The 24,253-nt window shown below is 45.2% G+C and overlaps 1 protein-coding gene across 4 annotated transcripts in view; it reads left to right on the plus strand.

The window, feature by feature from the left end:
* The window catches only part of ST6GAL1 (ST6 beta-galactoside alpha-2,6-sialyltransferase 1), a 149,520-nt gene that overhangs the window by 39,797 nt on the left and 85,470 nt on the right, over positions 1 to 24,253 (plus strand). Inside the window, exon 3 of one of the 4 annotated variants that reach the window (XM_033213013.1) lies at positions 8,499 to 8,627. The exons of the other annotated variants lie outside the window; for them this stretch is intronic. The gene's annotated coding sequence lies outside the window, so the exon portion shown is untranslated. The remainder of the gene's footprint in view (positions 1 to 8,498; positions 8,628 to 24,253) is intronic. 4 annotated transcript variants of the gene reach the window in all.

Raw genomic sequence — 24,253 nt, forward strand, 5'->3', positions numbered from 1 at the left:
GAGCCTGACTTGACCATAGCTGCATGACCTCCCCACTTTCTGACCCATTTCTGACCCACTTTTCTGACCCAGTTTCATCATCTGTAAAATGGGCCAAATAATACCTACCTTTTCCCCACAAAGTAGATGTCTGTTGGATGGTACCCATTAATCTTTTTTTCATACACCCTTATTGAGGTGTAATTGACAGACAAAACCCTATACATACTTAAGTTGTACAACTTGGTGAGTTTTGACATATGTATACAGTCATGAAACTATTCTTACAATTAAGTTAATAAACCTAACGATTACCCCTAAAAGTATCCTGCTGAGCTTTATCCCTCCCTCCTGCCCCCTTCCATCTCCTGCCCTCCAGCCCCAGGCAACCACTAGACTAAGCTGCTTTCTCACACTATAGATTCGTTTGCATTTTCTGGAACCTTATGTAAATGGAATTATAGAGCATGCATTTTTTTCCATTCAGCATAATTATTTTGCTGTTCATCAATGTTATGTGTATCAGTAGTCCTAGTTGTGGATATACCACAATTCATATATCCATTTACCTGTTGACAGACATTTAGATTGTTTCAAATTTTGGACTATTAAAGCCATTAGAATCATTTGTGGAAAAAAATGTTGTGGGACATAAGTATTTATTTCTCATGAATAATCTCCTAAGAGTAGAATGGCTGGGTCATATGGTGGGCATTTGTGTAAGTTTTAAAGAAGCTGCCAAACTGTCGTCTAGAGGACGGGTACGATTTTATGTCACCACCAGCTGTGTGCTAGAATTCCAGGCACTTCACTTCCTTGCCAACACTTGGTATGGTCTATCTTTTTCTCTCTCTCTCTTTCTTTCTTTCTTTCTTTCTTTCTTTCTTTCTTTCTTTCTTTCTTTCTTTCTTTCTTTCTTTCTTTCTTCTTTCTTTCTTTCTTTTTTTCTTTTTTTTTGAGACAGAGTCTCACTCTGTGGCCCAGGCTGGAGTGCAGTGGTGCGATCTCAGCTCACTACAACCTCCACCTCCGGGGTTCAAGCGATTCTCCTGCCTCAGCCTCCCGAGTAGCTGGATTACAGGCGCCCGCCACCATGCCTGGCTTATTTTTGTATTTTTAGTAGAGACAGGGTTTCACCATGTTAGCCAGGCTGGCGTTGAACTCCTGACCTCAAGTGATCCGCCCGCCTCAGCCCCACAAAGTGCTGGGATTACAGGTGTGAGCCACAGCACGCAGCCCATCTTTTTCATTTCAATAGGTGTATGGTGATCTCTCATTGTGTTTTTTTGTGCATTCCCATAAACACGAATGATACTGAGCTTCATTTTATGTGCTTATTTGCCACCTGCATGGCTCCTCTGGTGAAATGTTTAGATTTTTTTACCTGTTTAAAGAAAATCGGGTTGTCTTCTTATGATTGAGTTGTAAAGTTTCCTTATATGTTCTACGGATTAAGTCCTTTACTGGATATGTTTTGCAAAATTGTTCTCCAATTCTGTGGCTTGTACATGACAGGAGATGAAAGCAAGTAAACTAATTATTGCAATTCAGTTGAATAAGTGTGGTGCACAGGAAGTGCAGAGGAAGAGCAGTGATCTCAGGATGGGAATAAGTGTGGTGCACAGGAAGTGCAGAGGAAGAGCAGTGATCTCAGGCTGGGGAGTCAAGGAGGCTTCCTTAAGGAGAAGCTATATGAATTGGAACTTAAAGGAAATGAAAAGTTACCTAGGTGAGGGAAGGGTAGCCTCAGTAGACGTCTGTATGTGCAAAGACATGGAAATATGAAATGTCATGGTACACATAGTGCTATGAATAATTTGACCTGGTTGGAACATCAAGATTTTGGAGCAAAGAGTCAGAACTGGAATCCCAGTTTTCTTATTGGCTATGTGTCTTTTCTTTTTATTTAACTTTTTATTTGGAAACAATTGTAGATGGACAGGAAGTTGAAAAGATAGTACAGAGACTCCCGGTGCATCCTTCATTTAGTTTCTTGTTTCTTCTTACATAATTGTAGTATGATATCAAAACCAGGCATCTGAGATTGGTACAACATGTGTGTATAGTTTGTGTCATTTTCTCCTGTGTGTAGGTTAGTATAGGCATCACTAGAATCAAGATAGAGAACTATTTCTTTTTCTTTTTTTTGAGACGGAGTCTCGCTCTGTCACCCAGGCTGGAGTGCAGTGGCGCGATCTCGGTTCACTGCAACCTCTGCCACCTGGATTCAAGCAATTCTCCTGCCTCAGCCTTCTGAGTAGCTGGGTTTACAGGCGCCCACCATGCCTGGCTAATTTTTTTTCTTTTTGTATTTTTAGTAGAGACAAGGTTTCACTGTGTTAGCCAGGATGGTCTCTATCTCCTGACCTCGTGATCTGCCCGCCTCAGCCTCTCAAAGTGCTGGGATTACAGATGTGAGCCACCGCGCCCGGCAGATACAGAACTATTTTATCATCAAAAAGGTCTTCCTTGTGCTGACCCTTTATTGTCACCCTGTCCCCACCTCTGTTTTTCACCTCTATAATTTTGCCTATTGAGAATATTCTCTAAATAGGATCATACAATATACAACCTTTTGAGGCTGGCTTTTTTGCACTCATCATAATGCCCTTCAGGTCCACTACAATTGTAGAATTTATCAATAGTTTGCTCTTTTTTTAAAATTACTGAATAGTATTCCGTGGTATGCATGTATCACAGTTTAACTATTTGCCTATGGAGGGGCATTTTGGTTAATTTCAGTTTTTGGCTATTACAAGTTAAGCTGTTATGAACAATTGTGTTCTGATTTTTGTGTGGACATAGATTTTTGCTTCTCTGATATAAATGCCGAGGAGTTCAATTGCTAAGTTGCATGGTGAGCATATTATTTTGGTTTTGAAGAAACGGCCAAACCATTTCATAGAGTGGCTGTATCACTTTACATTCCCACCAGCAACATAATCCACTTCCTCCACATGCTTGCCAGCATTTAGTGGTGTCACTTTTTCTTAACTTTAGCTGTTCACTCTTTTTTTTTTTTTGACACGGAGTTTCACTCTTGTCGCCCAGCCTGGAGTGCGGTGGCGCTCTCTTGGCTCACTGCAACCTCCACCTCCCAGGTTCAAGCGATTCTTCTGCCTCAGTCTCCCTAGTAGCTGGGATTACAGGTAGCTGAGATTACAGGTAGCTAGTATTACAGGTGTGTGCCACCAAGCCTGGCTATTTTTTTAAATATTTGTAGTAGAGATGGGGTTTCACCATGTTGGCCAGTCTGGTCTCGAAGTCCTGACCTCAGGTGATCCACGCGCCTCGGCCTCCCAAAGTGCTGGGATTATAGGTGTGAGCCACTGCGCACGGCCAACTTTAACTATTTTAATAGATGTGTAGCGATATCTTATTGTGGTCTTAATTTGTGTTTCCCTAGCAGCTGGTTGTGTGCCTCTCTTTCTGCTCCCGCAGTCTAGCTGTCTAAATCTAGACCACAGCCTGTGCTCCTTAAGCATGGGAAGCAAGAGGATTTGGTGCTGACAAACTCCCATCATCTTCAGAGCTGCCCCAGAAATTTGACTTCCTTGTTCTTCAGCCCAGTTCACCAGTTATAGGAAATCTTTTGTCATTGTCCTTGGGGATCCATGAAAAGTGATGTTTTATCGAGCTGTGTATTTTTCCAGGGAGGATTGGTTTTGTTCACAGATGAGCAAACAACCTGTAAGTGCTGATTTTTTATTATGCTTTCCACCCTATTCCTCCCTGGTGCCAGCGTGCCCACATCTCTACTTACTGGCAGCCGAGATGAAGCAGCCTCTAGAGCTGGCCCAGGAGGACTGTGTTCTCAGTGTTTAGAGATCATACAGTACCAAGGGCAGCTGCCATGGCCTCAAGCCTTCCCTAGCTCAGCATCTTCCACTCTCTCCTCTTACGGATGGAGAGGCAACTTCAATGCACTGGGGAAAGAAACGAACCATGACAGCAAATGATATTGCACTTCTTCTGGACCAGGCACTAAGTGTTTTTTGTATATTAATTCATTTAATCCCCATGACAACCCTAAGAATTGGGTACAGTTTATAACTCCATCTTATAAATGAGGAAACAGGCATAGAGAGGTCTCATAGCTAGTAAGTTGGAATTTGAACCTGGGGAGTATGACACCCAAGTCTGTCCTCTTAGTCATTATGCTATGCTACCTGCTACTTTCTTTCTTTCTTTTTTTTTTTTTTTTTTGAGATGGGGTCTTATTCTGACACCCAGGCTGGAGTGCAGTGGAGGGATGTCATCTCACTGCAACCTCTGCCTCCCGGATTCAAGCGATTCTCATGTCTCAGCCTCCCAAGTAGCTGGGACTACAGGCACAAGCCACCACGCCCAGCTAATTTTTTGTATTTTTAGTAGAGACAGGGTTTTGCCATGTTAACCAGGCTGGTCTCGAACTCCTGACCTCAGGTGATCTGCCCGCCCTGGCCTCTCAAAGTGTTGGGATTACAGGCGTGAGCCACCACACCCGGCCACTGCTTGTTTTTTTTTTTTTTGAGACGGAGTCTCGCTCTGTCGCCCAGGCTGGAGTGCAGTGGCCGGATCTCAGCTCACTGCAAGCTCCGCCTCCCGGGTTTACGCCATTCTCCTGCCTCAGCCTCCCGAGTAGCTGGGACTACAGGCGCCCGCCACCTCGCCCGGCTAGTTTTTTGGATTTTTCAGTAGAGACGGGGTTTCACGGTGTTAGCCAGGATGGTCTCGATCTCCTGACCTCGTGATCTGCCCGTCTCGGCCTCCCAAAGTGCTGGGATTACAGGCTTGAGCCACCGTGCCTGGCACACTGCTTGTTACTCTTGTTACTATGTGTACACTACCTGCACTAGGGTGGATAGAACCTCATGTGGCACACACACATGATGCCACATAACATGGTTCGTGGGTTCACAGTGCCCAGCACAGAAGCATGCACATAGTAGGTGTTTATTTAAAAAGTTGATTGAATGCTGAATGAGTGATCGGGCTCTCTTCACTGACGCACTGGGGTAAGGCACATACTCTGTGTTTGATTTCAGTGCAGCACTACGCTATAGCTGGGCAGACACCTCGGTGTCTCCCCTTAGGAGCATGTGGGAAGAAGAGGAGAATTTGCCATGAGCTTTCTCTGGGGCAGGAGCAGTTTGGGATGTTGAGATGGGAAATGGAATATGGAGAAATGAGTGTATTTCCAGGGGGAATGAAGAGGTCTTTGGAGACCTGCATTGGCCATGGGCTGCCCAGATGTGAGTGGGCTCAGGCCCTGGATCACTGCTGGGAAGATACTCTTCTGTTTTATTTATTTATTTATTATTTATTTTTATTTTTGAGATGGAGTTTTGCTCTTATTGCCCAGGCTGGAGGCACTGGTGCAATCTCAGCTCACTGCAACCTCCGCCTTGTGGGTTCAAGTGATTCTCCCACCTCAGCCTCCTGAGTAGCTGGGATTACAAGTGCCCGCCATCATGCCCAGCTAATTTTTGTATTTTTAGTAGAGACAGGGTTTCACCATGTTAGTCAGGCTGGTCTTGAACTCCTGACCTCCCGCAGTGCTGGGATTACAGACATGAGCCACCGTGCCTGGCCCTCTTCTGTTTTCTGAGTCTCCTGTGCACTCAGGGCCAGCTCACATACACTGCAGGAAGAGGCTGGAGGAGGATGATACAGGAGAGCAGACCTTGGAAGATAGCACATGATTGCACTGGCCCTCAGATTTTCAACCCCCTGCCTGTGCAGCGGTAACCTTGACTACATTGTAGGGACTCCTATCCACTTCATCTCACTCTTGCCCATCAGGGTGTCTGGGAGAGAGGTTTCTAGCCTGACAGATCTGAGTTCTAGTTGCAGTGCCTCAGTTGCCTCAGCTGTGGACAGAGCAATAATAATAGCCAGTTTGTAGATTGTTGTGAGGGCAAAGTGAAGTGTCTTAGGGAATGTTGGCTCCTTCTCCTAACTCTTTGCCTCTCCTCCTCTCCTGGAGGCCCTCATCATGAACACCCAGCTCTAGGGCAGTGCTGCACTGAAAGAAAACAGGGCACATGTGCCTTACCCAAGTTCAGTCAGTGAAGAGTGTCCATTCACTCATTCAGCATTCAATCCACTTTTTAAATGAACGCCTACTATGTGCTTGCTTCTGTGCTGGGCACTGTGAACACATGAGCCATGGCACTTGACCTCCTGTAGCATGTGGTCTAAAGAGAGAGAGGCAGATGCTAATTAAATAGTAACACGATCAAATGTGAAACCATGAATTGTGGGGGTTGCTGTGGAGGAAGCTCTGTGGTGCTGTGTGAATGAACAACAGCTTGGGAAGCCAGTGGATACTTCCTCAGGAAAGTGATTTCAACCTGGGGTTTGACTCTCTAGCTTTGGGCCACAGGAGAGGCCAATGTGGAAGGTTCAGTAGGATCAGTCCACTTTGTGCTGTATTCTGACTCTAGGCTGACCAGGCACTTGGCTACCCCAGGGCCCTCATCCCCACTCCAACAGCCTAGACTGTTCTGTGAGATTACCCATATCCAACCATGTACAGGTGCTGCGGGTACTGCAGGAACCGAGAGTGAGCTTGGGTTCCACACCTTACAGACCTGGAGCATCTTTTCTGTTGTTTGTTTTCGGGTACGCTCATAACTCAGTTCATCACTCAGCTGAACAGAGTGAGCCACCGTGGTGGTTTTGATCATCATACAGATATTTAAGGACAACTTTATTGAGGTACAGTTTCTATTCCATGAAATCAACCCATGTTAAGTATACAATTCAGTGACTTTTTAAATATGCTGACTGAGCTGTGCAGTTGTCACCACAATCCAGTTATAGAACATTTCCGTCGTTGGTGGGGTCAGCTTTAGATGCAAAAGACAGGAGAATTATTTTTGTTTTTATGGAATTAGTTCTATGCTCCCAGCAGAAGATCTCATTAATTAATTAATCCAATTAGTATTTACTGAGAGCCTGGGGCCCCCACAGCAGGGCTGGGTGCAAAAGGGAATAAAGAAATTAACAGGTGGTGGGGGCCTCGTCACTGTGGCTGATGAGCTTCCCACTGAAGATACACTGTTAAGTGTAGCCTAACTTGCCTGCTCAGATGGAGTTCATGGCAGCTGCCGAGCAGGTTTCTGCTTTCTACCCTGTAGCTATTATTTGAAGGCAAGGGAAAGGCCTTCTTTTGCAATACCTGGTATTGCAGTGAATTATTGACTGAGCAAAGAGAAGTGTACTCGCCAACATCTGCAAATAGCTCCAGGCTTTGGCAGGCCTGGATGCAGGGTCTTGGAAGAGAGGAGAGTGGGTGTGCTGTTTACAGTGCAGATTTGACAGGTGAAATTGGGGCGAGGGTGCACTGAGGGAGGAAAGGAGTGCAGGCAAAGTCATGGCCAGCGGCCAGGGTGAATCCAGGGAAGCGGGTGCCTGTGTGCACAGTGGGTGTTGCTTGGAGGCTGGGGAGTGAGTGGGAGTACGGCCTTGTGTACTAGACTGAGGCATTTGCACTTAATGGAGTAAACATGGAAGATTCGATTTCAGTGTCTGAGGAGGAGCTTAATGACTCAGAGCTGGACTTCAGGAGATTAATCTTTGGTGAGGAGGTAAGAAGCGAGGGACAGCCGGGCATGGTGGCTCACGCCTGTAATCCTAGCACTTTGGGAGGCCGAGGCGGGTGGATCACCTGAGGTCAGGGGTTTGAGACCAGCCTGGCCAACATGGAGAAACCTCGTCTCTACTAAAAATACAAAAATTAGCCGGGTGTGGTGGCACATGCCTGTAATCCCAGCTACTTGGGAGGCTAAGGCAGGAAAATCGCGTGATCCTGGGAGGCGGAAGTTGCAGTGAGCTGAAACCGCGCCACTGCACTCCAGCCGAGATCACACCATTGCACCCCAACCTGGGCAACAGAATGAGACTGTCTCAATTAAAAAAAAAAAAAAAAAAGAAGCGAGGGACACATGAGACACTGTCGTGAGGATCCTAGTATTAGATGATGTGGACCTGACTTGGACAGGGGCAGTGAGGTAAGGAAAGAAGTGCATGGGAGAGAAAGTTCTGCCAGGTGAGGGGGAGTGATTCTTCTCTGTCGCTGAGGTCTATACCTGCCTGGCCATCTGCCTCTTACCGTTCAACCAATCTCCCTCTGCCTGGCCACAACTGAAGCTTCCCCACAGTGTGTTCTCCCATGGCTTCTTTGTACTCTCCCATCCACTTCTTCCGTCTTTTTTTTTTTTTTTTGAGACGGAGTCTCGCTCGCCCAGGCTGGAGTGCAGTGGCCAGATCTTAGCTCACTGCAAGCTCCGCCTCCCGGGTTCACGCCATTCTCCTGCCTCAGCCTCCCGAGTAGCTGGGACTACAGGCGCCCGCCACCTCGCCCAGCTAGTTTTTTGGATTTTTTAGTAGAGACGGGGTTTCACGGTGTTAGCCAGGATGGTCTCGATCTCCTGACCTCATGATCCGCCTGTCTCGGCCTCCCAAAGTGCTGGGATTACAGGCTTGAGCCACCGCGCCCGGCCCTTCCCTCTTTTTCTACTTCTCTTGCCCAGGAGGAAGGAGAGGATCCAGCGAAAGAGATGGAGAGAAACACAACGCTGTACCCACGAGAGGCAGTGCCAGGGTGGGCAGTGGAAAGAGACTTCCAGAGAGGGTGGCTGGCGGTGCCAAACGCCACAAAAGTGAGTGAGGCTGGCACTGAAGGAGATCTGGGGGACTCAGGATTGGGGCTAGGGTGAGACCTTCGTTACCTCATCCCAATCCTGGCCCCAGGGGGAACTGGGGACCTCAGAGAAAGCATTAGTTTACAACAGGCTGGACCAAGTGTGGGACTATTTCTTCCGAGGACAGCCTCCCATAGGAAGCTGCCTGAAACTGCTTGGGGCTCACTGATCTCCTTCTTCTCCACCCGAAGATAGCCCCTCAGGGCCTCCATGGGCTTGCTAGAGTTCCTGCACACAATATGAAAACCACAGATCAAATTTACCTCCCTGCATCCTACCACAGAGAATTCTGAGACCCAGCAAAGTACCTGATTTGTCCAAGGTCATCCAGTGAGGTGTGACCTTGTGGGTCTTCCTTTGCTTTCCTTTGATTTATCATCTTCAGTTGGTTTACGCTCCCCTTTTATTCACCTCCCCCAAACCTTCCACTCCTCTATAAGAATTGGCAATGGAGAGTTGATAGTTGAGGTCTGATTTATAGCTGAAGATTGAGGTCAAATTTGTAGCTGAAGATTGAAGTCCATTTATTGAGTGCCTCCTTCTACCAAGCATTGTTTTAGAGGTGTTTACATACACCATTTTATTTAATTCTTTTTTTTTTTAATTTGAGATAGCGTCTCGCTCTGTTGCCGAGGCTGGAATGCAGTGGCACTATCTCGGCTCACTGCAACCTCCACCTCCCGGATTCAAGTGATTCTCCTGCTTCAACCTCCCGAGTAGCTGGAATTACATGCATGCACCACCACACCTGGCTAATTTTTTACATTTTGGTAGAGACAGGGTTTCACCATGTTGGCCAGGCTGGCCTCGAACTCTTGACCTCAAGTGATCCGCCTACCACGGCTTCCCAAAGTACTGGGATTACAGGTGTGAGCCACCGTGCCTGGCTTTAATTCTTGTAAGACCCTTTCAAAGTAGGTGTCATTACCCTACTTTCCTGATGAAGAAATAGAGGCTCCTAGAGACCGAATGGCTTGCTTACCTTGGATAGTTACTAACTGGTGCTGCTGGTTTATATTCTCTCCCCACACATGTATTTCTTCAGTCACTCATATTTACTGAGTGCTTTAATGCCAGGCATTGTTTTAGGTGCTGATACAATATGAATAAAGGGCACAAAAATCCTGCCAAGACCTTTTCCATTTGTCGCTTGCTTGCGAGGGGAGATCGGCTTGTTCTTTATAAAATCTCTTGTGCAAGATGTCTCAGGGCTGGGTATAGCAGCTGCTGTGTTGATTGGCTATTGCTAAGATGAAATTCATGGCCCAATTTGCTCCTCAGCCAGCAAGGCATATGGACTGCTTTCTCTCTGCTCCCGGGGGTCTCTGAAGCCTTCTGCTGAAACTGCCCCTAGGCGAGATAGTTTATTCTGTAAGGAGTGTGACTGTAGCTCCCTCCCCCATGGCTTCTTCCCCATTTCTTTGCTTTTATCACCAGCGGTTTCCCTCAGCCACTACCCCTAGCAGAACCCTGATTTAGTTCCACGATTTAGCTCTGATAAAGGCGAGCTATTTTGGCTTCCTCTGCCCTAAGCCCCAGTGAGAATTTGGACTCAGTGTTTTCACTTGTCATTTTAGACTGTTTGCCAGAGTTTGCGGAAAAAGGCCTGTATTATTAATGCCCTTGCCGGGAACAGCTGCACCCTGCCAGGTTGTCATGTGAGACCTCTGAAAAGCTGCGAGCTACAAGGCCCGCAGCTCTCCTGGACCCACTGGGTCAGATGGGAAATGTGATCCTACAGAAACTGCAAGCAGCCAAGGAGGGCGGAAAGCAACTTGGAAGGAACTGATCAGAGTCTCACGTAGGAGACGCAGCCGTCCTGGGAGCGGCTCAGGAGGGCTAATTCCATCTTGTGCCTCTGGGGACCTGCTATATTTGAAGATCTTTTAGCCTAAGGGATTTTATCACATCATATAAAAGACACATAAGATAAAAATGAAGGTATTAATAATCACTTTAATAATATTTAGAGAGCCATTATTCCTTATAGTGGTCACTATCCTCGTCACTTGAAATAAATTAGTTTTAATTTTCAGAACAAACCTTTGAAGTGAATGGGACTTGTTATTGCCATTTGATAGATAAGAACACAGCCTCGGCCGGGCGTGGTTGCTCACGCCTGTAATCCCAGCACTTAGGGAGGCTGAGGTGGGAGGATCACCTGAGGTCAGGAGTTTGAGACCAGCCTGGCCAACATGGTGAAACTTTGTCTTTACTAAAAATACAAGAATTAACTGGGTACGGTGGTGCACACCTGTAATCTTAGCTACTTGGGAAGCTGAGGCTAGAGAATCGCTTGAACCTGGGAGGCAGAGGTTGCAGTGAGCTGAGATCACACCACTGCATTCCAGCCTGGGCGACGGCGCAAGACTCCGTCTCAAAAAAAAAGGGAAAAGAAAAAACAGTCTCAGCAAGGTTAAGTGAATTACCCAAGGTTATGCCAGGTAGGAAGGGGTAGAGGTGGAATTTGAACATAGTCTATCTAGCTGGAAGCTCATGCTCCTTTCAGGATGTTGTGAGCCACTGGACACATCATACTTCTCTGACTCCTCCTCAGTTTATCTCTGCAGTTGGTTCCCACTCCTCTGTCTCTCCCCATTACTCTGTTAGCAGCTTCTGGAGCCTGGTGTTCCAGGAGGGACTTGACAAGAGTTCACTATCTGTTGAGCCAGGGGTTAGTGGGGTGGATGGTGGGGCTTCAGGCCAGACCAGGAGCCAGAAAAGATGGTCTCTCTCACCCTGTCTTCTATTCACGGAAATGGCCCCTCTTCACCACTTCATGCTCCATCAAAGCTCCGTTTTAGTGCTGGGAGCTCACCACGGAGTTTAGAGAAAATAATCTAATAATGTTACTTGCTTGCTTAGAAAACCTCCACCAGTCCCAGTTGCTTGCAGGATAAACTGGGACTAGAAATACCTGTGCCTGGAGCAGATGTCCTGTTGAAGACCATTTCTCGTCACTGCAGCCCTTATACCCTCTCCCACCTCACAGCTTCTCCCCATCCCTTAACAGAATGGGCCACTTTCATGACTGAGCCTTTGTACTGCTCTTCTCTCTGTTGGGCATGCCTTGCTCTGCTTGGTGAACTCCTATTCAAACTTCAAAACCCAGGATGAACTTTACCTTTTCTGACTTCTGACTTCCTCTAGTAGAGTTGGCACCACCTCAGCCCTTAGTTTTTAATGCTTTACGTGATTTTCCACCCAGTAGTTTATGGTCTTTCTCTAAGGCCTCAGCAGCAGGAGCTGGGCCCTATTTATTTCTGTATCATCTGTATTTGGGGCATATTTGTGTGAACAAATGAATGAGGGCTCATTATAAAACAAACTGTATAAAGTATGAGTTACAGGTGGCCCCACTCTAACTGAAGTATTAGGTTAGGTTGGGGGAATTCAGAGAGAGGAGAGGTGATAGGCTGAGGCCTAGCATTGCTGATGAGTTGCCCAGTGAGCTGTGCACTCTGCCTCGAGAGCATTATTGCAAATGAGCCTAGGACCTATTGAGAGAAGGTCCCAGCGGGTGAAGTAACAGTGGGAGGCCTTACCATTGGGAAGTGAAGCTTAGGTCCTCCCTGTTCTCCAGGCCAGACTCAAACTCTGTGCCTGATCTGCCTCCCAGGAGAGGAACTCCTTGGGCAGACCTGGAGAAAAAGTGGGGATTTGGGATGGTCCCCAAAGGAGGGTGGGGGTGTGTAATGTGCGGAAGAGGAGTGTCGAAACAGAGACAGCGGAAAGTCCAAGTCAAGCTTTCCTTCCTTAATACATAGTGCTCGGGGGCATCCTTCTGGCTGTAGCATCTGCCTAATGGCTGCTCCTAAGAATGCAACATGAGCTGAATTCAAACATGAATTTGGAGCCAGTACCTGAATATATGGGTTGTTCTATGCCACTGGGCCCCTGGCCCATTTAATTTCTCCTTCCCCTGCTACCAAGGCTTCTGAGCAGTTGCTCTGTAGGCACTTAATGTTTCGGAGATGGTCAGGTGTGAGTTTAAATGCTGGTTTCAGGCACTTTAGTTGCTAATTGTGTGGCACTGAGCAAAAATAATAGGGATGCTGCTTTTATAGGGCCATTCAGGTCAGTGATGTTGGTGATACTGCCGAGAGCTTACTATGTGCCAGGCATTATGCTAAGTAGTTTATGACCATTATCTCATTTATTCCTCTGAATACCCTACAGGCAGATGCTGTCATCATTCTGAAGTTCCACATATATAACTGAGGTTCAGAGAGGTTAAGTTGCCTGAAGCCATAAAACAAATGATGATGGAATCAGATCATGGACCCTGATTTGTCACACCTTAACCACTATGCCATTGGTCCACAGTTTGCCTGATCCTAAGAATCTCCTGAGACTCCTGTTAAAAGAGCAATTCCCAGGCCCTGTCTCAGATTCTGATTCAGCCCACCTGGGGTGGAGCCTGGGGCGCAGTGGATGCAACAGGCACCCTGGATGACATTGGGATCTGGCAAGTTTAAGAAACACTATATTGTGCCTTCCTGCCTGTAAGGTGTGGTTCATGGTTGGCCCTCAAGAAATGTTAGCTGTTATTATTACAATATAAATGGATTGAAAAGACAGCTTATTGTGAAAGAATGTACATCTTTAAAAAGCTTATTAGCCCTGGCACTAGATTTTAAAGATAAAAGTCAGCCGGGTGCAGTGGCTCATGCCTGTAATCACAGGACTTTTGGAGGCCAAGCCAGGTGGATCATGAGGTCAAGAGATTGAGACCATCCTGGCCAACATGGTGAAACCCATTCTCTACTAAAAATACAAAAAAAAAAAAAAAAAGAAAAAGAATTTAGCCAGGTGTGGTGGCACATGCCTGTCAGTCCCAGCTATTAGGGAGGCTGGGGCAGGAAAATCACTTGAACCTGGGAGGTGGAGGTTGCAGTGAGGATCACACCACTGCACTCCAGCCTGGGTGACAGAGAGAGACTCCATCTCAAAAAAATAAAATAAAATAAAATAAATAAATAAATAAATGAAAAATGAAAAAGATAGAAGTCAAGAGGAAGTAGATCCTGGATCAATGAATCTATACTCTGATACTCTAAACTCAAAACTATCTGCAAATAGGATGAGTGCCTTTTTAGGTCCCTGTCACTAGTGGTCAAGCAATCAGTGCCATCATGTATTGGGTGTGATGTCTGAGCTGTTCTTCAAGGACCCAGTCCTCAGTCAGTGTCTGCTGTATACATGCAGGCTTCAGAGGGCATTTGTGCACTGAGGAGGGCTTTGGGTGTGTTAGTATTCTAGAAGAGGTAGAGTAGAGCAGCTATGCAAAGTAAGGAAGAAGGTAGGAGGTGTTAAAAGAAAAACTTTAGACAAACTAAATGTAACAGAGTTATCTGAGCAAAGAACCATGCATGAATTGGGCAGCACTCAGAACCAGAAGAGGTTCAGGGAGCTCTGCTGCAGCAGTGAGGACAGTGAGCTTTTATAGGCTGAACATGGAAAGAAGACTAAGAAAATATATTTTATTAGCATGGGAAGACCCTAGTTAGAAGTTAGTTGGTGGTTTCTGATTGGTGAAACCTCTAGTTTCATTTTACTGCTTACATTGAATTGGATTTTGGTTTGCTTATGTAGAAGCTCTGGTTATGGAGACGACCTCAGGCTAATGGCCTCCTTCTCATTTGCTTTAACAGAGGGATGGCAGAGGTAGAAGACAGCAGATATTTTAGGGCCATCACTACTGCCTTGTACCCTGGGTAACCTGCACCGAAGTCTTCTCTGTAGCTTCAGAGCGTCTAGGTCCCCTGTCATGCCCCTGATACACTAAAGCACTTCATTTTCCTCAGGGACTGATGATGTCTTGTTATCTCTTATTAGCATTCCAAGGCTTGTCTTATTTTTGAATTCTCAAGGTCCATTTGTGGGCATATAAATTACTGAAGGCAGTCAGGAAATATTGTCCCATCAGAGCTGGGAGAAAGACTCAACCCTGGTCCACTGACCTATTTCCAACCTCAGCTTTGATGACAAAACTCAGCAGAAGCTTTCTTGTAGACTAAGAGCACTTTATAAGACACTGCTTAAAGGTGAAGGAAACCCACTGAAAGATCACCCTTGAATACCTCCTTTACTAAGACCATGATTATCTAGGAGTTAGAATCCATAGTAATAGCTGCTACTGTGCACAGGGATTGTGTGCTGGGTGCTTTACATATATTTTCTCATTTAATTCTCCTACCAACTCTATGATAGTAATCACACTATGATACAGGTCACACTGGTATTGTTTCACAAATGAATACACGGGCCTAGAAAATTCAACTAGATTTCCTTAGGTTAGCAGTAAAGTTGGACTTCAAACCTAGGTCTGTGTAGCTCACAAATGAACACTTATAATGCTTATACCATTTTGCCTCATTAGAATAATAGGAAGTCCTTCCTTTTTTGGTGAGGAAGAAATTTAGAGATTTGTTACCCTGACTGGTGATACAGAGCACAGCTATGTACAAATTGCATCAAAGGGTGGCAGATCCCTACATTCACATTTGAAGTCATTCCTAACCTTTTTAAATGTGGATAAGCCATTAGCTTAATCAAGTCATTTCTTAGTAAGAGAGATCGTTGGTTGCTCATGATTCTCAGTGAAGATCTAGTAATGCCAAGAATCATGGCAGACAGTTAGGGGGAATGTGTATCTGCAACTATGGGGCTGTATGGCAAAGATGTTGAGGGCCAGGAATTTGACTACTTTTGGGGAGTGATGACAACTGAGTATAGGAAGTGAGAGGAAGGGAGCATGTACCGTGTATCATTTAATCAACCTTGAACTTGAGACCAAAGGGAACATACCCTAAGTTTAACTAGGATGGATTTATCCAGATATAATGGCATCACATCATAAATTGAAAAGTTTCTATGTATAATTCTCTCTCTCTTTTTTTTTTTTTGAGATGGAGTTTCGCTCTTGTTGTCCAGGCTGCAGTGCAATGGCGTGATCCCGGCTCACTGCAACCTCTGCTAACTGGGTTCAAGTGATTTTCCTGCCTCAGCCTCCCAAGTAGCTGGGATTACAGTCGCCTACCATCACACCCAACTAATTTTTATATTTTTAGTAGAGATGGGTTTTCACCATGTTGGCCAGGCTGGTCTTGAACTCCTGACCTCAGGTGATCCACCCGCCTCGGCCTCCCAAAGTGTTGGGATTACAGGCGTGAGCCACTCCACTTGGCCCCAATTCTTTCTTTTTAATAGTAATCTAATTACATTTATTTGGCTGCTTTGCTTTCTGCCTCAGGTATGCTAAGTTTTGTCTCTCAAAACTCTTTGTGGGCAGGAATTGTAGTTTATGTGGTAGTGATGGTTGTATTTTAATTTCACAGAGTGTCTAGCAGGTAATAATTAGCCAATAAAATGTTTTCCTTCATTCACCAAATATTTATTGGATAGTTACCATGGTTTGGGCACTGGACATAAAGGTGCTAGGGATACAGTGATAATTATTACTTGGCAGTTGAAATGCCTACAGTTTTAAGGGAAGACAGACATGTAGGCAAATTAAAATGACATTTTAATTTGATTAGAATATAATTGAGATTTAAGTACAATTTATTGGGAACTCAGATAAGAAACAATGAGAAAACAAAGAGAGGGAGACAGATTTAAGAAATATTCTGAGAGTAGAAATAGAAGCTTGTGACCTATTCAGTTGGAATCAACACTGTTCATAGGATTGCTCTAGGGGCAGTGAGGTACTGGCCTGGACAGTGATCCAGGAGCACTCAGGGTGAGAGATGAGTTGAATATGAGGTGAGAAAAGAGGAAAGTTGAAGATACCACGCTTAGCAAGATAGTAAGAGGTGGAGAGAGGGAGGGAGGGGATTATAACGGTTAATATATAAGGAGTGCTTATTACTATGTGTGAGGTAATTAACATGAATTGCCTCATTTTTTCCTCATAGTAAAAGAAGTAGGCACTTTTGAGGATACAGACACTGAGAGCAGTTGAGTAGCCTGTCCAAGATCAGACTTCTGAGGAGTGGAAGAGTTAGGTTGACGCCCAGGAATCCTTGCTCCAGAGTAAACAGTCATGCAGCTGGGTGGAGAAAAATTCCACTATCTGGTCAAGAACGTCCGAGAAGCTCTCATGCTGGTAACTCCCAAATATGTATCTCCTGCTTACACCTTCTCCCTGACCTCTAGACTTTCCTGTCAGGCTTCCTACTTTACGCTCTGTTTCACAGTCTCATCTCAAACTCAGAATATCCAAAACTGAACTCCAGATTTCTTCTGCTCCCAGGTCTGCTCTTCCTTTGTCTCCTCTTTTTCCATGAAAGTAGCACCATCCATCTAGTTGCTTGGGCTCCAACCCTTGGAATCATCCTTGACCTTTCTCTCTCTCACACTCACATCTAAAATATCAGGCATGATTTTCAAAGCACATCTAAAATATACCCACTTCTCACCGCCTCCACTGCAACCACCTGGTCTAAGCCATGAGCATCTCTCTCTGGGACTGCCACTGTCTCCTTGCTACTGTCCCTGTCTCCTATTCCTGTTCCCACATGGCAGCCTGAGCAATTCTGGCATATTAAGTCAGATCCGGTTGTTCCTCTGCTCAGCCTCCTGCAGCAGCTCCTATTTTATTTGCTAAAAGCCAGAGTTCTTGCTAAGACCTCAGAGGCCCTGCCCAGTCTCCTCCACCTCCCCAACTTCGTTGTTTGTTCCTCCCAGACACTGTCTCCATGTATCCTCTTCCTTGTTCCTTTCCTTCCAACCAGTGTACATCAGTGCACTCCTGCCTTGAGCCTTGTGGCAAACACTCTTCCCCAGATATTGGGGGACTCATTCCTTCACCATCTTCAACTGTTTGTTCAAATGTCCCCTTCTCAGTGAGGTCTCCTCTGACTGCCCTTTTGAAAATGGAAACCTACCTCAACCCAGTGCTTCCAATCCCCTCTTTCTTTCTCTCTCTCTCTCTCTTTCTTTCTTTTTGAGATAGGGTCTCACTGTGTCACCTAGGCTGAAGTGCAGTGATGCATTCTCGGCTCACTGTAACCTCCACTTCCTAGGTTCAAGTGATTTTCCTGCCTCAGCCTCCTGAGCAGCTGGGATTACCGGTGCCCACTACAACACATGGCTAATTTTTGTATTTTTAGTAGAGATGGGGTTTCACCATGTTGGTCAGGCTGGTCTCAAACTCCTGACCTCAAGTGATCCGCCCACCTCAGCCTCCCAGTGTTGGGATTACAGACATGAGCCACCGCGCCTGGCCCGATCCACCCTTTCTTGTACTTTGCTCTACTTTGTTCTCTGAGCACTTAGCATCTTTTAAGATACTAAATAATTTTTTGATTTGTTATATTTATGGTTCTTAGTGTCTCCCTCTGCTAGTATGTAAAACTCTAAGGATTTGATCTTCATCTGAGTTATTCACTGTTGTAGCCTACGCACTAAGAATTATACTTAGCACTTAGCAAATGTTTAATACATTTTTTTTAAGTGAGTATAAGTGTAGAATATAAAGCTTTTGTGCAGGTATCTACTTCAAACGTTTTTGAAAGGATATGGTCTGAGGCTAGGCACAATAGCTTACGTCTGTAATCCCAGCACTTTGGGAAGTCAAGGTGGGTGCATCTGGAGCTCAGGAGTTCGAGATCAGCCTGGGAAACACAGCAAAACCCCGTCTTTACAAAAAGTAAAAAAAACATTAGCTGGTCACGGTGGAGCGTGCCTGTAGTCCTAGCTACTCAGGAGGCTGAGGAGGGAGGATTGCTTGAGCCTGGGAGGTGGAGGTTGCAGTGAGCCGGTATTGCACCACTGCACTCCAGCCTGGGTGGCAGAGTGAGACCCTGTCTCAAAAAGGAAAGAAAAAGAAAAACAAAGTTGAGGTCGAGTCTGAGGGAGATGCCGTTGGGGGCTGGCCATGTGGAGGCAGGAATCTTCCCTGTGTATGTGGGCATTTCGGGACTGGCAGGAAGCTGGTCCCAGAGGAGGCTAAACTGAGGAGGATGCCTGAAAGGCATTAGTGGGAGGGAGTTTGAAACAGACCCAGAGAGGTCTGTTTGAAGTAAGTATTGGAAAGGACTCTTTAGATTTTGCAATTAGAAAGGCAATTTCAGTGGAATGATGTGAGCTGACTTCAGTTATTTAAGGAACCAGTGGAACGTGGGGAAGTGTAAGCAAGTGTAAGCAAGTCAAGGTACCCTGCCATAAGGAAGGAGAGATTAGGTTGCTGTTGGAGGAAGTGAATTGTTTGAGGTATTTTTTTTTTTTAAGCTCTACAAAATATCATCTTTTGGGTGTGACCAGGGATTGGGGAAATGACACAGTAAGCTAATAACATCCAAACCAGCTTGTGAAACATCGTGCAAGTTCTATCTGGTTCATACCAAAGAGTCCCTACTCAGTTCAAGCCTCTATCATGCCTGGCACATAGTGTTGAATATTGTATTCAACAAATATTCAACAATAAATATTTGTTGAATACAATATTAAATACTGTAGAATTTAGACAGGTCCCTGTATCAACAACAGCAACAATGACCACCACCACCACCACCACAACAAAATAACAAGAATGTCCGATGTAGGGGATTGCTTTTTGATCCACTTGCCTTTGGCTAGTGGTGTCTTTCCCTCCTTAGTGACATACTCTTTAGCACTTTGAGCAGCTGTATGTGGTTCTATTTTGGTTTCCTCTTTACTGCATGGCGATTATGTTTTCAAGAGGTGAATCTTCAGGGTGACTAGAGTGACATGTTATCTGAGTTCTGGATGGAGGTAAGGGAATGTCACAGTGAGTCTGGGGAAGCAAGGGGACAAGAGAGTTGGGCCAATGAGGCGGAAAGACCCCGGACTTGCGATCAGAAGAACCTGATGTCAAATCAGATCCATCTTATAGCAAGTCGAGCCGCCTCTCTGAAAGTTAGATTTAAATGATCTAAGGTCATTTCCTTTGGATTTTATAGAAATAATCGTGTCAGGAGAAAAAGAAAAACAAGGAACCATGACTTGCTAAACATATTCAGAACCAAAGTTTTTCTTTCTTTCCTTTTTTTAAAAAAGTGATATAGAGTGAATAGAGGCTTAGTTCCCTAGTGGTGGTAAATGATGTAATGTTCACAGATGTCCTGGGGGAAAACAGAACAATCGACTTCTATTTTATTCTTACCTTTTCTGAGGAAAGTCAGGCAGACTAAATAGGAAAGAAAGGAAGGAAGGAGGGAAGGAAGGAAGGAAGGAAGGAAGGAAGGAAGGAAGGAAGGAAGGAAAAGAAAAAGAGAGAGAGGGAGGGAGGGAGGGAAGGAAAGGGAAGGAAAGAAAGCAAGGAAGGGAGACAGGAAAGAAAGAAGAAAGAAAGAGCCCCTAAGGTTAGTAAGTATCTTATATCCCTGGAACTACGCTAGGCACATACATACCTTACCACCTCCTTATCAGGTGAAGGGCGTTACGTCAGTGTTTTAGGTAACCTACCCAAGGTCCACAGCTAACAATGGGAAGAAAGGATAGAACAAGCCTTTGGGGAAGAAAATTGAAGCCCATGGCCCACAAGAAATAAAGCCAAGAAATGTAGTTGCTTAAAGTCAGCCAGATTCCCCAGCACCCAGCATAGTGTCTTATTCTTAGGAGAATTTGAGAAATATTTATTTGTCTAAGTGATAGTTGGTTGGTTGAATGAATTACCTGAGGAAACTTGAAAATGTTTTTTGCTGAAGTGCTGTCGAAGGTCCTCAAGGTCTTACGGAGATGGGAGAAACCTAGGGGGAGAGAAATATAATTTAAATTTTCAAAAGGAATAATTATAAACCAACTGTATCAGGAAGTAACAGAGATGACCTACGTAAAATGCATAGCACTTGGTAGTACTCAACAAGCGATAACTATGATATTTAAGGGAATTACTATTATCATGAAATAAATATGTTTCTGCTGCTGCTTCTTATGCTGGAACTTGAGACACAGAGTTATTGGGGCCCATATTTAAAAGCACTTTAGTTTTTCTCTATCCATGATGTCTCACGGTGTAAGGTAACCTCTTTCCCACTTGGCAGTCATGCCTAGCTTCTTGTACCTCTGCTTTAGTTCCTCTTTGTGGTGTCTGCACAGTAAAATTTACATACGGCCATATAGCCTATATGTTAAAGACCATCCCAAGTGTCTCCTCAGTGGTAAGGCATTTTTGTAAGATACAGAAGCATAAACTTTAATTGACATTGACTGTGGTGGTAATTAACTGAAAGCTCTTCTATTAGACAGTGAACATCTTTGTATCCTCAGTAACAGGATTTCTGTTCTCATAGACGAGATGGTAAATGTGGACTGGATGGTGGTTCAGTTGGTTTATATGTAGTGCTTCTAGAACTGTCACTAAAGGGTGATAATTGGTGTTGGTCATGGGGATAGTGCCTCTCCTCAGCTCGAACCTGTGATTTAGATGAACACATAAAGGGCTTGTTGATCACATTTACAGAAAATCTGAAGCTGAGAGGAGTAGAAAATATTGTATATGCCAGAATCAAGATTCCCTGTAAACTTAACAGCCTAGAGTAAGGACTGAGTGAAGAAAGACAGGCTGCACCAAGATAAATGTAAAGACCTAGCTATAGGCTCCAAATACCAGTGGTTAAGCCAGGCAGTGTGTGTGGGTGGGGTGTAGGGGTGGGGTGGCAGTGCTGGGCTAAGGATTAGGACTGGGCCTAAGAAAAGATAGTGAGGCTATCAGTTGCTCACACTCTGTAATTCCAGTACTTTGGGAGGCTGAGGTGGGGGGAATCGCTTGAGGTCAGAAGTTTGAGATCAGCCTGGGCAACATGGTGAAATCCCATCTCTACAAAAAATACAAAAATTAGCTGGAGATGGTGGTGTGAGCCTGTATTCCCAGCTACTCGGGAGACTGAGGTGGAAGGATGGCTTGAGCTTGGGAGATGGAGGTTGCAGTGAGCTGAGATCACACCACTGCACTTCAGCCTGGGTGACAGAGCCAGAGCCAGACCCTGTGTCAAAAAAAAAAAAAAAAAGAAAGGCTAGTGCACCTGATTTCAACTAAGTGAGAATCACTGCCATGAAGCTACTAAAAACTAACCAGAAGCTTTTAGTATTTGCATCATAGAGGTGTAGTCATTCCTCTTGTTTTATAGTAGTTGGGTCACACCTGGAACTGAGCTTACTGTCGTTCTTTTAAGAGTGAGGTAGGCAAATGGAAATAGGCCCAGAGGACAATAAACAGAAAACTTAGGAGATTCAGAAACCATGTTATCTAAAGAATGATTCAAAGACTGAGACCAGTTTGCTTGAAAAAGAGAAGGTTTAGAAGAGTGCCATAGTCTTAAAAGATTGTTTTACGGAAAAAAGAACAGACATTTGTTAGAACCAGGAAATGGATGCTTAGGGGAATGGGGAAGAGTTCGGTCCAACGTATAAAAAATTTTCATAATTAATATTTGGCTCTGCTGACAGGCTGTCTTGAAAGGAGAATTATCATTAATACAGATGTGGAAGTAGATGCTGACTGGCCACTGTTTGTTGCTATTGAGTGGGGAATTTTTGTTCATTAGTTAGAGGATTGGGCTGGTGTCCACTAAAATCTTTTCTAGCTGTGATGGTGTGATGCTGGGCCTCAGAGCATGAAGCCCTATGCACTATGTTCAAGGGAACCTGGATAACATTGTTGGCAGGCTAATGGGAGCTGGCAGTGTAGAAAGCTTGAGCTTTGGATGCAAAGCTAGTGATTAAAATCTTTCTGTATTTGACTTGCTGTCAGCATAGAGAACATATCAGGTTGCGTTTATGTAAGATAGTTCGTATTCCAAGGTGCCCACCAGGTCGCATTTACTATTTGGAAAACAGCACAATAACGGAGGGCATTTGATTTTGCATGTCTTCTCCCAAGGGATCTTGGGGACCCTGTGGACCTCCTGGATGTCCTTCCAGCACTGCTCCAGCAAGGTCCTGGTCAACACTCTTTCTTCATAGTAACCCTTCCTTGTCCAACATTATCTGTAGGCGCAGTCTTTCCTCAGGGTGCTGTAGCCACAGGCTTTGGAGTTAGATGAGTTGGTCTGAATCCTAGCTTTGTACCAGCTCCACGACCTTGGGCAAGTGGCTTAGTTCTTCATGTAAAGTTTGTTTGTTTGTTTGTTTTAGACTGTTCCTTGCTCTGTCACCCTGACTGGACTGCAGTGGTGCAATCTCAGCTCACTGCAACCTCTGCCTCCCAGGTTCAAGCGATTCTTCTGCCTCGGCCTCCCCAGTGGCTGGGATTACAGGCACGCACCACCATGCCTGGCTAATTTTTGTATTTTTAGTAGAAACAGGGTTTCCCCATGTTGGCGAGGCTGGTCTCGAACTCCTGACCTCAAGTGATAGGCCCGTCTTGGCCTCCCAAATTGCTGGGATTACAGGTGTGAGCCACCAAGCCCAGCCTAATGCTTCTCATCTCTATCTATTGAATGCAGGTGACTCATTTGCACCTGCCAGGTTCTTAATGATCATTAGAGCGAGAGAAACTGCCCAGCAGTATAGCACTAGCACGTATTCCTGTTCAGTCAGTGGTGTTAATATTTGTGAGGATAGGCATAGACTATGGATTGACTTGATGACTATATTCAGTGATCTATGGGTAGCTACTTGGTGTGAAGAATTCCTTGGCTGGGGCTGAGGAGAGTTCCCTACCTTATGTCAACCCCAGCCGCCTTCTCCCATCCCTCCCTCTTACACCATACGATGCTCTTTTTTTTTTATTTCCTCTAAAAAATTTCAATAAAGAATATAAACCAGGAGGTAGAAGGCAGGAGAATTGAACCCTGGAGGCAGAGGTTGCAGTGAGCTGAGATTGTACCATTGCGCTCCAGCCTGGTCAACAAGAGCAAAACTTCATCTCAAAAAAGCAAAAAAAAATAAAAGAAAGAAAAAGATATAAACCAGCTTCTGGCATTACCCAGGAGCAGCTGACCTAGATGCTTGTTCCAGTAAGTTCTCCATCACTCCCTCTCATGCTTGTCCGCCTCCCCACCTCCTCCACCCCTGCTTCCAGGTCATCTGCAGATCGCTGGGCCAGGTTTCACAGTATTGGTGTGAATCGCCTCGCCAGGCTTCTGCCCTTTGTGCTTGGTGCTAGCTAACTGACTTTTTTCTTTTTCTCTTGTGGTCAGGATTTTTCCACTGAAGGCTTTCGTTTATGATGTGGGAGGAACAGATAGCACCTAGCTAGTTGCCTTCTCTTGGACATGCTGTGGTTTAACTTTTCAGCCGGGCCAGGTATTTATTTTCCCTTGGGTGGAGTGTGGTTCTCCCATAGATACCTCATTCATGATTCATTTGTTTAGGGCATACAAAAGGCATTTCTTAGGACCCAGCCTGGGCCTAGCGGTGTGGTAGGTGCCTGGGCTTCAGAGAAGGCTAGGACGGTTCCTAATTCTCTGAAAGGTCATGGCCTAATAGAGGAAACAGATAGAGAAATTGTGAGGGGCGCTGTCTTGGGGTCTGTACAGGGTGCTGTGGGAGCCCAGGGAAGGGTTCCTAACTCAGACTGGGGATCACGGAGGCTTTGACTCCTGATACTAAATTACCTCTTATTTGACACACTTTTTATGTCAGACTTCCTGGTTCTTTCCACCTATTGAGTC

The sequence above is a fragment of the Trachypithecus francoisi genome, unplaced genomic scaffold, assembly GCF_009764315.1.
Source record: "Trachypithecus francoisi isolate TF-2019V2 unplaced genomic scaffold, Tfra_2.0 Lachesis_group0, whole genome shotgun sequence".
NCBI classification, from domain to species: domain Eukaryota; kingdom Metazoa; phylum Chordata; class Mammalia; order Primates; family Cercopithecidae; genus Trachypithecus; species Trachypithecus francoisi.